At 44.7% G+C, this 12,133-nt stretch overlaps 1 protein-coding gene across 6 annotated transcripts in view; it reads left to right on the forward strand.

Moving 5' to 3' along the window:
- Nucleotides 1-12,133, forward strand: part of NFKB2 (nuclear factor kappa B subunit 2) — a 130,661-nt gene that overhangs the window by 99,860 nt on the left and 18,668 nt on the right. The gene's annotated exons all lie outside the window — the stretch shown is intronic.

The following is a 12,133-nucleotide window of genomic DNA, read 5'->3' on the forward strand; positions in this document are numbered from 1 at the left end:
AAAGTAGAATAGCATGAAGGGGCATAATCGAAAGGGGCGTCCAAGTTTTCCTGAGGACGTCCTTGCAGGAAGTCCCAGCGAAGGGGCGGGGAAACCCGTATTATCGAAACAAGATGGGCATCCATCTTTCGTTTCGATAATATGGTCGGGGACGGCCAAATCGCAAAATTTAGGTTGACCTTAGAGATGGTCATCCTTAGAGATGGTAGTCCTCGATTTTCACCGATAATGGAAACCGAGGACGCCCATCTCAGAAACAACCAAATCCAAGCCATTTGGTTGTGGGAGGAGCCAACATTTGTAGTGCACTGGTCCCCCTGACATGCCAGAACACCAACCGGGCACCCTAGAGGGCACTGCAGTGGACTTCAGAAATTGCTCCCAGGTGCATAGCTCCCTTACTTTGTGTGCTGAGCCCCCCAAAACCCTCCTCCCACAACTGTACACCACTACCATAGCCCTAAGGGGTGAAGGGGGCACCTACATGTGGGTACAGTGGGTTTCTGGTGGGTTTTGAAGGGCTCACTTTACCACCACAAGTGTAACAGGTAAGGGGGGATAGGCCTGGGTCCGCCTGCCTGACGTGCACTGCACCCACTAAAACTGCTCTAGGGACCTGCATACTGATGACATTTGAGGGTGGCATAGAGGCTGGCAAAAAATATTTAAAAAGTTTTTGTTTTTTTTTTAGGGTGGGAGGGTTGGTAACTACTGGGGAGAGTAAGGGGAGGTCATCACTGATTCTCTCCGGTGGTCATCTGGTCAGTTCGGGCACCTTTTTGAGGCTTGTCGTAACAAAAAATGGACCAAGTAAAGTCGCCCAAGAGCTCGACAGGGACGCCCTTCTTTTTTCCTTTATCGGTCGAGGACGCCCATGTGTTAGGCACGCCCCAGTCCCACCTTTGCTATGCTTGCGACATGCCCCCGTGAACTTTGGTCGTCCCCGCAATGGAAAGCAGTTGAGGACGCCCAAAATCAACTTTCGATTATGCCGATTTGGGCAACCCTGTGAGAAGGACGCCCATCTCCTTATTTGTGTCGAAAGATGAGCATCCTTCTCTTTCGAAAATAATCCTGATTGTCATCTAATTCAAATGCTGAACTCAAGTCCAGTTCTATCATCAGCATTGCCTTCCGTTTATCCAGTAGGAGTAGGGATTCAGTAATTAGAGATATAGGGGGCAATTCAATAAAGGGAGGCAAAAGTTAGGTGCCTAGATGCAGGGTGCTAAGCACAAATTCTATAACAGTATCTGGGCGCCTAGATTTCATTATAGAATACTAGAGATGATCGGAGAAATTATAGACCAGTGAGTGAGCAAAATAGTAGAGACTATTATGAAGAACAAAATTACAGAGCATATACATAGGCATGGATTAATGAGACAAAGGCAACATGGATTTAGTCGAGGAAAATCTTACCTCACCAACCTACTACATTTCTTTGAAGGGGTGAATAAACAAAGGTGAACCGGTCAATATTGTGTATCTGGATTTTCAAAAGGCATTTGACAAAGTACCTCAGGAAAGACTCCTGAGGAAATTAGAGAGTCATGGGATAGGAGGTAGTGTTCTATTGTGGATTAAAAACTGGTTAAAAGATAGAAAACAGAGAATGGGGTTAAATGGTCGGTATTCTCAATGGAGATGGGTAGATAATGGGGTTCCCCAGGGGACCACTGCTTTTTAATATATTTATAAATGATCGAGATATGGGAATAACTAGCGAGGTAATTACATTTGCTGACTACACAAAGGTATTCAAAGTTGTTAAATCACAAGAGGATTGTGGAAAATTGTAAAAGGACCCTGGGAGACTGGTATCCAAATGACAGATTACTTTTAATGTGAGCAAGTGCAAAGTGATGCATGTGGAAAGAACAGCCCAAACTATAGCTACATGATGCAAGGTTCCACATTAGGAGTCACCACCAGAAAAAGGATCTAGGTGTCATCGTTGATGATACATTGAAACCCTTTGCTCAGTGTGCAACGGAAGCTAAGAAACCAAGTAGAATGTTAGGAATTATTAGGAAAGGAATGGAAAATAAAAATGAGAATGTTATAATGCCTTTGTATTGCTCCATAGTGCGACTGCACCTTGAATACTGTGTGCAGTTCTGTTCATCGCATCTCAAAAAAGATATAGGGGAATTAGAAAGGGTACAGAGAAGGGCGATGAAAATGATAAAGGAAATGGGACGACTTCCCTACGAGGAAAGACTAAAGCGTCTAGGGCTCTTCAGCTTGAAGAAGAGACGGCTGAGGGGAGATATGATAGAGGTCCACTCCACTCAGTGGAACGGGTAGACATGAATCACTTATTTACTCTTTCCAAAAATGCTAGAGCTAGGGGGCATTCAAGGAAGCTACTAAGTAGTAAATGTAAAACAAACCAAAGAAAATATTTCTTCACTTAACATGTAATTAAACTATGGAATTCATTGCCAGGGAATGTGGTAAAAGCAGTTAGCAGGGTTTAAAAAAGGTTTGGATAATTTCCTAAAAGAAAAGTCCATAAGCCATTATTAAGATGGTTTTAGGAAACTCCACTACATATTCTAGGATAAGCAGCATAAAATCTGGTTTACTGTTCTGGGATCTTGCCAGGTACTTGTGACCTGGATTGGCCACTGTTGGAAACAGAATACTGGGCTTGATGGACTTTTCTTCCCAGTATGGCATGGTTTATGTTCTTATGAGTAAGATGGCATTTACATGCCAACATTTAAGCATGCCTACTTATTCCATGTCAATAGCAGGGGTATGTGTGTGTGTCTAATGTAGCACATGACTTACAGTGTTTGATAAGTTACATGCATTAGTGGGAGCACATGGCCCACCCATGCACCTCCACCTGTGCATGCCCCCTTGCGTTAAGCAGTTGCCTGCTAAAGTTATAGGATATCACTTAGCACCCAACTAGCACTTAACACATGCAACTGTAACAGTCACATACATAAGTGATAGCATTCAATAACTTATCCCCCTGCTACTTAGCCTGCAGCAGACAGCATTTTTTTGTTCACTGCCAGTGCTGAAACCGGAAATCGAATGCTGGGCCCTGTGCAGGCTTCAGCATTGAATTTCCATTTTTTTTCCAAGATGGCTAGCACATGCCCGATTAAGTCGATGTTCAGACTTAACCAGCCAAGAGTTAACAGATAAAGATAGGACTGCTATTTATGCGGTCCTGTTTATCCGCTGTTAAGCCTGGCCAGTTATGTTCTGAATATCGAACTTAACCTGTCATGCCCCCAGAATGCCCATGATGTAGCTGGCAAAAGATTGGCGCTAACCAGTCATTCCATTGCTTCCCACTATTCCAGAACCTGTGCAGGGATGCCAAGGGGGGGAACGGGGGGGGGGGGGGGGGCAAGATTCCCCTGCACCCAGCCTCCAAGGGAGACATGTAGTTGTGTCCATCAATCAGCAGGTGGCGATAAAGAACAGAAAACTGAGCTGGCATCAGTATTTTCTGTCTTCACCAGGTGGATGGACACACTTTTCAGCCCCTGGTTCTGAGTAATTTGCTCCTGGTCCAGTTGGTCAACTAGTCCCCAGTCGAGCTTTACGGGTAGCTTAAGTCTGCAGAATCATATCTGGAGGTCTTCAGATCCCTGTCTCTGGTGCCCTGCGAATTTACTTCTTCTCTCCCTTCACCTCACCCCTGTTTCCTGTGGATCTCTCCTTTTCCAGCACAACAATCTTAAAAAAAAAAAAGGAAAAAGATTAACTGGAGAACGTGGGACAGAGTATCAGTCCTGATGCTTTCTCATCTGGAGTAAAACTTATGGGGACTGTGAGCTTGTGGGGAGAATCCGGCAGTAGTAAGTCTGACTTGGAATCGCTTGAAGGACTGCAAGTTCTAGTTGGTGCAGGGGAGGGATCCTGACTCACCTCTTGGGACTGCATTGCGCTACGCATGTGCCAGTCGGGGTGAATGGCGACTCCCATGGATGCAGTTATGCAGTTTTCCTGCTTTGGGATCCACTGGTTGGCATTGCAGTGCATACTAGCCAGGAATCCTGGGGGAAACAGACGGTGGCAGCACATCTTCAGATTTGACACAGCATCTGAATATGCCAGGGACTTTGGGCTGTCCGGTGTGCAATTTGATGCAGGAGAGCACAGGAACGGGCGCCATTTTGTCGGGGCCGACTGGCAGTTTGGAACAGCTTCTGTCTGGTCATGTACAGAGCACAGCTGCTATTTTACAGCCTCGGGCCCCAATAGAACATTCAGCTGCATCGGGATCTTTGTTTTCTCTGGAGCTTATGTTGCTCTTACACCAGGCCTATTTACTTAAGCAGGGACAGTCACAGTTCCTGCAAGGTGTTTCAGTTTCTCGCCTCGCTGCCCCTCCAGTTCCTAAGAGATCTCGTTTAGCCTCATTTTTCCACTCCTGAAGGTCTGTCTGTGCTTTTTCCTCCTTATGTGATGTGACCTTGGTCTATTCAGAGGAGCAATCATAGAAGGAGCCATTAGAAGAGGGAGAGCTCCCTCCAGAGGAGGGGGATGACCCAAAAGTACTGAGGTTGTTTCATAAAGAGGTGCTCAATGCTCTTTTTTTTTCTGAGGCATTGGCGGCTCTTTCTATTGAAGAGCCTTCTGCTTCGGCGTCAGGAGTTCCATCTTCATTGAACATGAGTGGGCTTAGACGTCCTTCTAAGGCCTTCCCAATGCATCCACATACTCAAGACCTGATTACAGCAAAATGGAACTCACCAGACGCGGGGCTGAGAGTGAAAACAGCCATGGCTCACCTCTGCCCATTGGTTTTGGAGGAGATAGAGAAATTGCAGCTTGCCAGGGTGGACTCCCTTGTTATGGCAGTGACTAATAAGACCACATTGTTGTTGGAAGGGAGCATTACCCTAAATAACCTACAGGCTAGGAAGCTAGAAGGCTCACTGAAACAGGCCTTTGAAGTGGCTTCTTTGGGCCTTGAAGCAACATTGTGCAGCTCTTTTGTGGCTAAAGCATGTCTGAAGTGGCATCTGCTATCTACAGCACAAGACAGGTGCGAGGTTGGCCTACTTGGAGGGTGCTATTCATTTATTTATTTATGACATTTATATCCCACATTATCTCAAATAGGATTCAAGTTCAATGTGGTTCACAATATAACAAAAGTAGAACTGACAAGGCGTTCTGATTGCATAGAACAAAGTGTGTATATATGTGTATATATATATGTATATATATATATATGTATATATATATATATGTATATATATATATATATATATATATGTACAGTGGTGGAAATAAGTATTTGATCCCTTGCTGATTTTGTAAGTTTGCCCACTGACAAAGACATGAGCAACCCATAATTGAAGGGTAGGTTATTGGTAACAGTGAGAGATAGCACATCACAAATTAAATCCGGAAAATCACATTGTGGAAAGTATATGAATTTATTTGCATTCTGCAGAGGGAAATAAGTATTTGATCCCCCACCAACCAGTAAGAGATCTGGCCCCTACAGACCAGGTAGATGCTCCAAATCAACTCGTTACCTGCATGACAGACAGCTGTCGGCAATGGTCACCTGTATGAAAGACACCTGTCCACAGACTCAGTGAATCAGTCAGACTCTAACCTCTACAAAATGGCCAAGAGCAAGGAGCTGTCTAAGGATGTCAGGGACAAGATCATACACCTGCACAAGGCTGGAATGGGCTACAAAACCATCAGTAAGACGCTGGGCGAGAAGGAGACAACTGTTGGTGCCATAGTAAGAAAATGGAAGAAGTACAAAATGACTGTCAATCGACAAAGATCTGGGGCTCCACGCAAAATCTCACCTCGTGGGGTATCCTTGATCATGAGGAAGGTTAGAAATCAGCCTACAACTACAAGGGGGGAACTTGTCAATGATCTCAAGGCAGCTGGGACCACTGTCACCACGAAAACCATTGGTAACACATTACGACATAACGGATTGCAATCCTGCAGTGCCCGCAAGGTCCCCCTGCTCCGGAAGGCACATGTGACGGCCCGTCTGAAGTTTGCCAGTGAACACCTGGATGATGCCGAGAGTGATTGGGAGAAGGTGCTGTGGTCAGATGAGACAAAAATTGAGCTCTTTGGCATGAACTCAACTCGCCGTGTTTGGAGGAAGAGAAATGCTGCCTATGACCCAAAGAACACCGTCCCCACTGTCAAGCATGGAGGTGGAAATGTTATGTTTTGGGGGTGTTTTCTCTGCTAAGGGCACAGGACTACTTCACCGCATCAATGGGAGAATGGATGGGGCCATGTACCGTACAATTCTGAGTGACAACCTCCTTCCCTCCGCCAGGGCCTTAAAAATGGGTCGTGGCTGGGTCTTCCAGCACGACAATGACCCAAAACATACAGCCAAGGCAACAAAGGAGTGGCTCAGGAAGAAGCACATTAGGGTCATGGAGTGGCCTAGCCAGTCACCAGACCTTAATCCCATTGAAAACTTATGGAGGGAGCTGAAGCTGCGAGTTGCCAAGCGACAGCCCAGAACTCTTAATGATTTAGAGATGATCTGCAAAGAGGAGTGGACCAAAATTCCTCCTGACATGTGTGCAAACCTCATCATCAACTACAGAAGACGTCTGACCGCTGTGCTTGCCAACAAGGGTTTTGCCACCAAGTATTAGGTCTTGTTTGCCAGAGGGATTAAATAATTATTTCCCTCTGCAGAATGCAAATAAATTCATATACTTTCCACAATGTGATTTTCCGGATTTAATTTGTGATGTGCTATCTCTCACTGTTACCAATAACCTACCCTTCAATTATGGGCTGCTCATGTCTTTGTCAGTGGGCAAACTTACAAAATCAGCAAGGGATCAAATACTTATTTCCACCACTGTATATATATATATATATATATATATATATATATATATATATATATATATATATATATATATATATATACATACAGTGCACTCCATTTAAGTGCACGTCGGATAAGCGCATGCTCTGTTTAACTGCATGCCGTTCTTCGGTCCCATTTTTGGCGCTATCAATTTCTATGGGGACAAACTTCGGTTTAGCACACCACTGATAAGTGCAAGATTCGCTTATATGCATGGTTTAAGACCACTCTGCAGGAAAGACTCCGCATAAGCGCATACACGGAATATGGAAGCCGATTGGCACGTGACAAAGGGGTGGTAAATTTGAAATCTTGTTGGTTATCTGCCACAGGCAGAATAAGCGAAAGAATGTTGTTAGAGTGTACACTGGAGTCATCATCACGCAACTGTAAGACTTTAACACTGGCTGAACGAATAGAAGTTCTTAAAAAATTAGAAAACAAACAAAGTCAAGCATCTATTGCTAAAGAATATGGTGTCAATCCCAGTCAAATTTCATGTATCTTGAAACAGAAAGACCAGCTTCTGGAAGACTGGCAAATCAATTCAAATCTACACAGGAAACGAAAACGGGCGGGAAAAGCTGAGGAGGTAGAGGATGCTCTTCTTCGTGGCTTTCTCAAGTCAGGAGCAGACAATTTCCTGTCAGTGGTCCACTGCTTATGGAGAAAGCTAATCAGCTAGCTGTAAGTTTTGGACTAACTGAATTCAAAGTCACTGTTGGATGGTTGGAAAGATGGAAGGAGAGGAACAACATAAAATTCAAGAAACAGCATGGTGAAAAACAAGACGCTGATGACTTTGGAGCTGAAAATTGGGTTGTTTCAGTTCTTCCTATCATCTTGAATGAGTTTGCACCTCGTGACATTTTCAATGCTGACGAAAACGGTCTCTACTGGTGAGCGATTCCTGATGGAACATTCAAACGAGCCGAAACTACAGGAAGTAAAACATCGAAGGACCGACTGATGATCCTCCTTTGCTGCAATATGGATGGGAGTGAGAAGTTGGAACCACTCGTCATTGAAAAGAACAAACAGCCCCGTTGCTTCAAGAATGTTAAGCGACTTCCTGTGTCATATGAGGCAAATTCATGGATGACTGGGGAAATTTGGAAGCAGTGACTAAAGAAGTTTGGAAGCAGTGACTAAAGAAGTTAGACACTAGAATGCAGGCACAAAAGCATCAGATTTTGTTTCTTTGTGATAATTGTGCTGCACATAGTGATGATGTCAGGCTGTCTAACGTCAAGATGGTCTTCCTGCCACCAAACACTACCCCTCTGATCCAACCTATGGATCAGGGCATAATAGCCAATTTCAAACAACATTATCGGGCTCTTGTGCTACGTCATCTGATGAGCGTCATGGATGACCAGACTGGCAAAGATAAACGTGCTGTTGAACTGGCTCGTAATCTATCACTGTTGGATTCCCTACATATGCAGAAAGAAGCCTGGAATCATGTTACACAGGCAACCATTGTGAACTGCTACAAGCGGGCAAGCTTTGTTAAGGATGTGGAGAGGGACGAAACAGATGCAGCTGTTGCAAATGCGTCAGATGAACAGGCTATTGACATCCAGCTGGTGTTACTGAAGAGGAGTTTCATCACTACGTAGCTGTTGATTAAGATGTACAAACAGCTGACGACCGCACTGATGTTGAGATATGCGCCTACACGCAGGCAATGGCTGATGATGAAACAGATGATGAAATGAGCAGTGAGGCACATGCTGACGAAATTCAACAACCTCCTGTCACTTTTGCAAGAGCGGTGGAGAGTCTCAACACCGTGCGGGCCTATCTGGAGGCCACTGGATGTCAGTGCTATAACAGTTTTTACCGTCTGGCAGACATAGTCTATGGAACTCACAGACACAAGAGTGTACAGAGGACTATGACTGATTACTTCAAGTAAGCCTAACGCCAGTTAACGGAGACTGTATACTGTACGTATAATAAACAGTACTGTAATATGTTTATCAGAATATGAAGCTTCTTTGGGTCACAACGGTTAAGTGCACACTCCGGTTAACTGCATGTATTTCTTTGGTCCCAGACCCTTGCACTTAAGCAGATTGCACTGTGTGTGTGTGTGTATATATATATATATATATATATATATATATATATATATATATATATGTATCCACAGCTAATAACAGCATAACATGAAATCCTGATCATATAACATATTTGTAATACATTTGGACAGAGTTGTTGCAAGTTTAACTGAGGTTAGTTATTTCTATTGTTAGAGGTCAGTCTTATCACATGAGTTTTCAATAGTTTATGAAATATGAGATGGTCTTCAGTTTGACAGAGTTGTTTGGGCAAAGAGTTCCATCTGGTTGTACTTTGGATAATTTTATATTTGGTTTTATTACATTGAGGGAAGTGTAATACAAGAAAGTCTATGAATGATTTTTTTTAGCATTGCGTGTTGATAGCTCTATAAGATTCTGCATTTGGGATGGGGATGAACCATAAATTATTTGGTGGGTGAATGCACATAATTTGAAAGTAAGGGGTTGCTTTGGAATATCAGGTAGCTTTAAGACAAGCTGCTGTGTTTTGAGCAGTTTGTAATTTTCTGATTAGTGAGGTTTTAAGTCCTGCATAGACTGCATTGCAGTAATCAAATTTTGATAGTACCAAGGATTTATGACATGTTACAGCCTGCAGTGTGTATTTGGCTGTCACAGCACGTTGACATCTCTGGTTGCGGAATTAGGCAGTGGATGTGGCATCAAAATCACATCTAGTTAAACTGCCTTGCGGGCAAGTGGCTGTTTGAAGAAGATCTCTATAACTTGGTAAAAGAACTGGGGGAAGCTAAGCCACAGTGGTTGCCAGAGGATAAGCTGAAAGCCACTGGTCATCCATCTTCAAGGGGCTCTCGATCTTGATTTGGAGACAGCAGACGGTAGTGGCCTGGTCGTCAGCAATATGGTCAGAAATTCCACTTTCAGGCATGTCAGTCTTTTTGTGTGGACAGGAAGTCCTCCTTTCAGTCAACTAGAGCACCTAATGCCTCTCAAGCTTTGCAATGCTGCAAGGCTGGTCCACTGTCCTCTTCCTCAAGTGGGAGGATATCTTCAGGAGTTTTGGGCCAAAATCACGTCAGACCAGTGGGTTCTGGATATTCTTATAGACAGTTACAAGTTGGAGTTCACCCGCCCAGTTGCTCCTCTCTTCTTGAAGTCTACTTGTCGAAAGAGGACCAAGGCAGTCAAGGTTTAGGCCACTGTAGATTCCTTGCTGGTGCTCTGGGCTACTGTTCCAGTTTCCTAGGCTGAACAGGGACAAGGCAGATACTCCATCTACTTCATTGTCCAGAAGAAGGAAAGCACCTTTTGTCCAGTCTTAGATCTCAAAGGTCTAAACCACTGCCTCTGAGTGTCCTGCTTTCACATGGAAACACTGAAAGCAGTCATAGCCTTGGTTCAAGTGGGAGAATTTCTCATCACATTTGATCTCGTATATGGCCACTGTATCAGAGGTTTCTATGTTTTGTGGTGCTGGGCTGTCACTTTAGAGCTTTGTCCTTTGGTCTTGCCACGACATCAAGCATGTTTACGAGGGTTATGGTGGTAATGGCAGCTTAACTTGAGCATCAGGGAACCAGAGTTCACCCATATCGCGATGACTAGCTCATTTGTGCATCTGGGACTACATCCAAGTTCTGGGGTCAATGACAGCGGCGATGGAAGTGGTTCCATGGGCAAGGGCTCATGTGCAGCCATTACAGGAATCTCTTCTCAGCCTCTGGTCTCCAGTGTCACAAAAGTACGACCTTCATCTTCATTGGACACTAGCTGCCAGATGGAGTATGCCGTGGTGGAACACAATGTCAGGTGGTGACAGTGTACGCCAGCAAGTCTGTTTGGGGAACTCAATGCACGTTCCATCTGGCACAGGGCACCTAGACAGAACAGGAGGCTCAGTGGTCGATAAGTCACTTGGAGCTCAGGGCAATGTGGAATACCTTATGTCAGTGGTTCCCAAACCTGGTCTTGGAGGCACCCCAGTCTGTCAGGTTTTCAGGATATCCACAATGAATATTCATGAGAGAGATTTGCATGAAGTAGAGGCAATGCATGCAAATCTCTCTCGTTCATATTGATTGTGGATATCCTGAAAATCTGACTGACTGGGGCACCTTCAGGACCAGGTTTGGAAAATAACTTTGCTCCCTTTCTGGCCGGGGTCTCGGTCCAAGTTTCTCCGACAATGCAACAGCGGTGGCTTTACATCAGTGAGCAAGGTGGACCCACAGCTGGCCAGTGACGTTGGAGGCAGCCTCCCTCGTGAGTTGAGTGGAGAAAAATCTTCTCTGCTTGTCAGCAGCTCACATCACTGGATCCTTAAATGTGAAGGTGAACTTTCTCAGCAGGCACTCCTTGGACCTGGAAAACCGAGAACTATTCAGCCAGGGTTTTCAGCTGATAGTGGACCGATAGGGTTCTCTGCTTCTGGACTTGATTGCAACTAAGAGGAATGCCAAAGTTCCATAGTTCTTTAGCTGTTAGGAAGAATCGGGATAGATGGGGATCAATGCCCTACTGCAGCCCTGGCTGGAAACACATCTACCGTATGTCATCCCTCCTTTGCCCATGGTAGGCCGCATGTTGAAAAGGATTGCATTCCACCAGGGTTGAATAATTCTCATTGCCTCAGATTGACTGTGGAGGCTGTGGTACACAGACCTGATTTAACTGCTAAACGGGGGTCCTGTCTGTCTTCCGCAGATACATGGCCTGCTGAAGCAAGGTTCGATGCTCAAGGAGGATAAGTGCCTCTTTGATCTTATGACTTGGCCATTGAAAGGACTTGGTTGAGACAAAGGTTATTCTGATTCGGTCATTGCTACCTTGCTTCAGGCTCAGAACTGTTCCACATCCATGGTGTATGCAAGGATGTAGAGGATGTTCAAGGTCTGGTGGTGTGATCACAGACTTTTTCCCTTTCCTTTTCAGATCATTCATATCCTAGTGTTTCTCTAGGCAGGTCTTCAGAAAGGATTGGCATTGGGTTCTCTAACAGTTCAGGTTGCTGCTTTGGCTTGTTTCAGGGGCCAGCTACTAAACACATCTCTTGTGGCTCACCTGGATATCATTTGATTCTTGCGGGGAGTGGCCTCCCTTTCATATGCTGTGTCCAGAGTGGAACCTTAATTTACTCCTTCGAGCTCTGCAGAAGCCTCCTTTTGAGCCACTCTGGAAGACTTCCTTGAAAGATCTTACTTTGAAGACAGCATTCTTGGTG

Source organism: Microcaecilia unicolor, chromosome 5 (assembly GCF_901765095.1).
Source record: "Microcaecilia unicolor chromosome 5, aMicUni1.1, whole genome shotgun sequence".
In the NCBI taxonomy this organism is placed as follows: domain Eukaryota; kingdom Metazoa; phylum Chordata; class Amphibia; order Gymnophiona; family Siphonopidae; genus Microcaecilia; species Microcaecilia unicolor.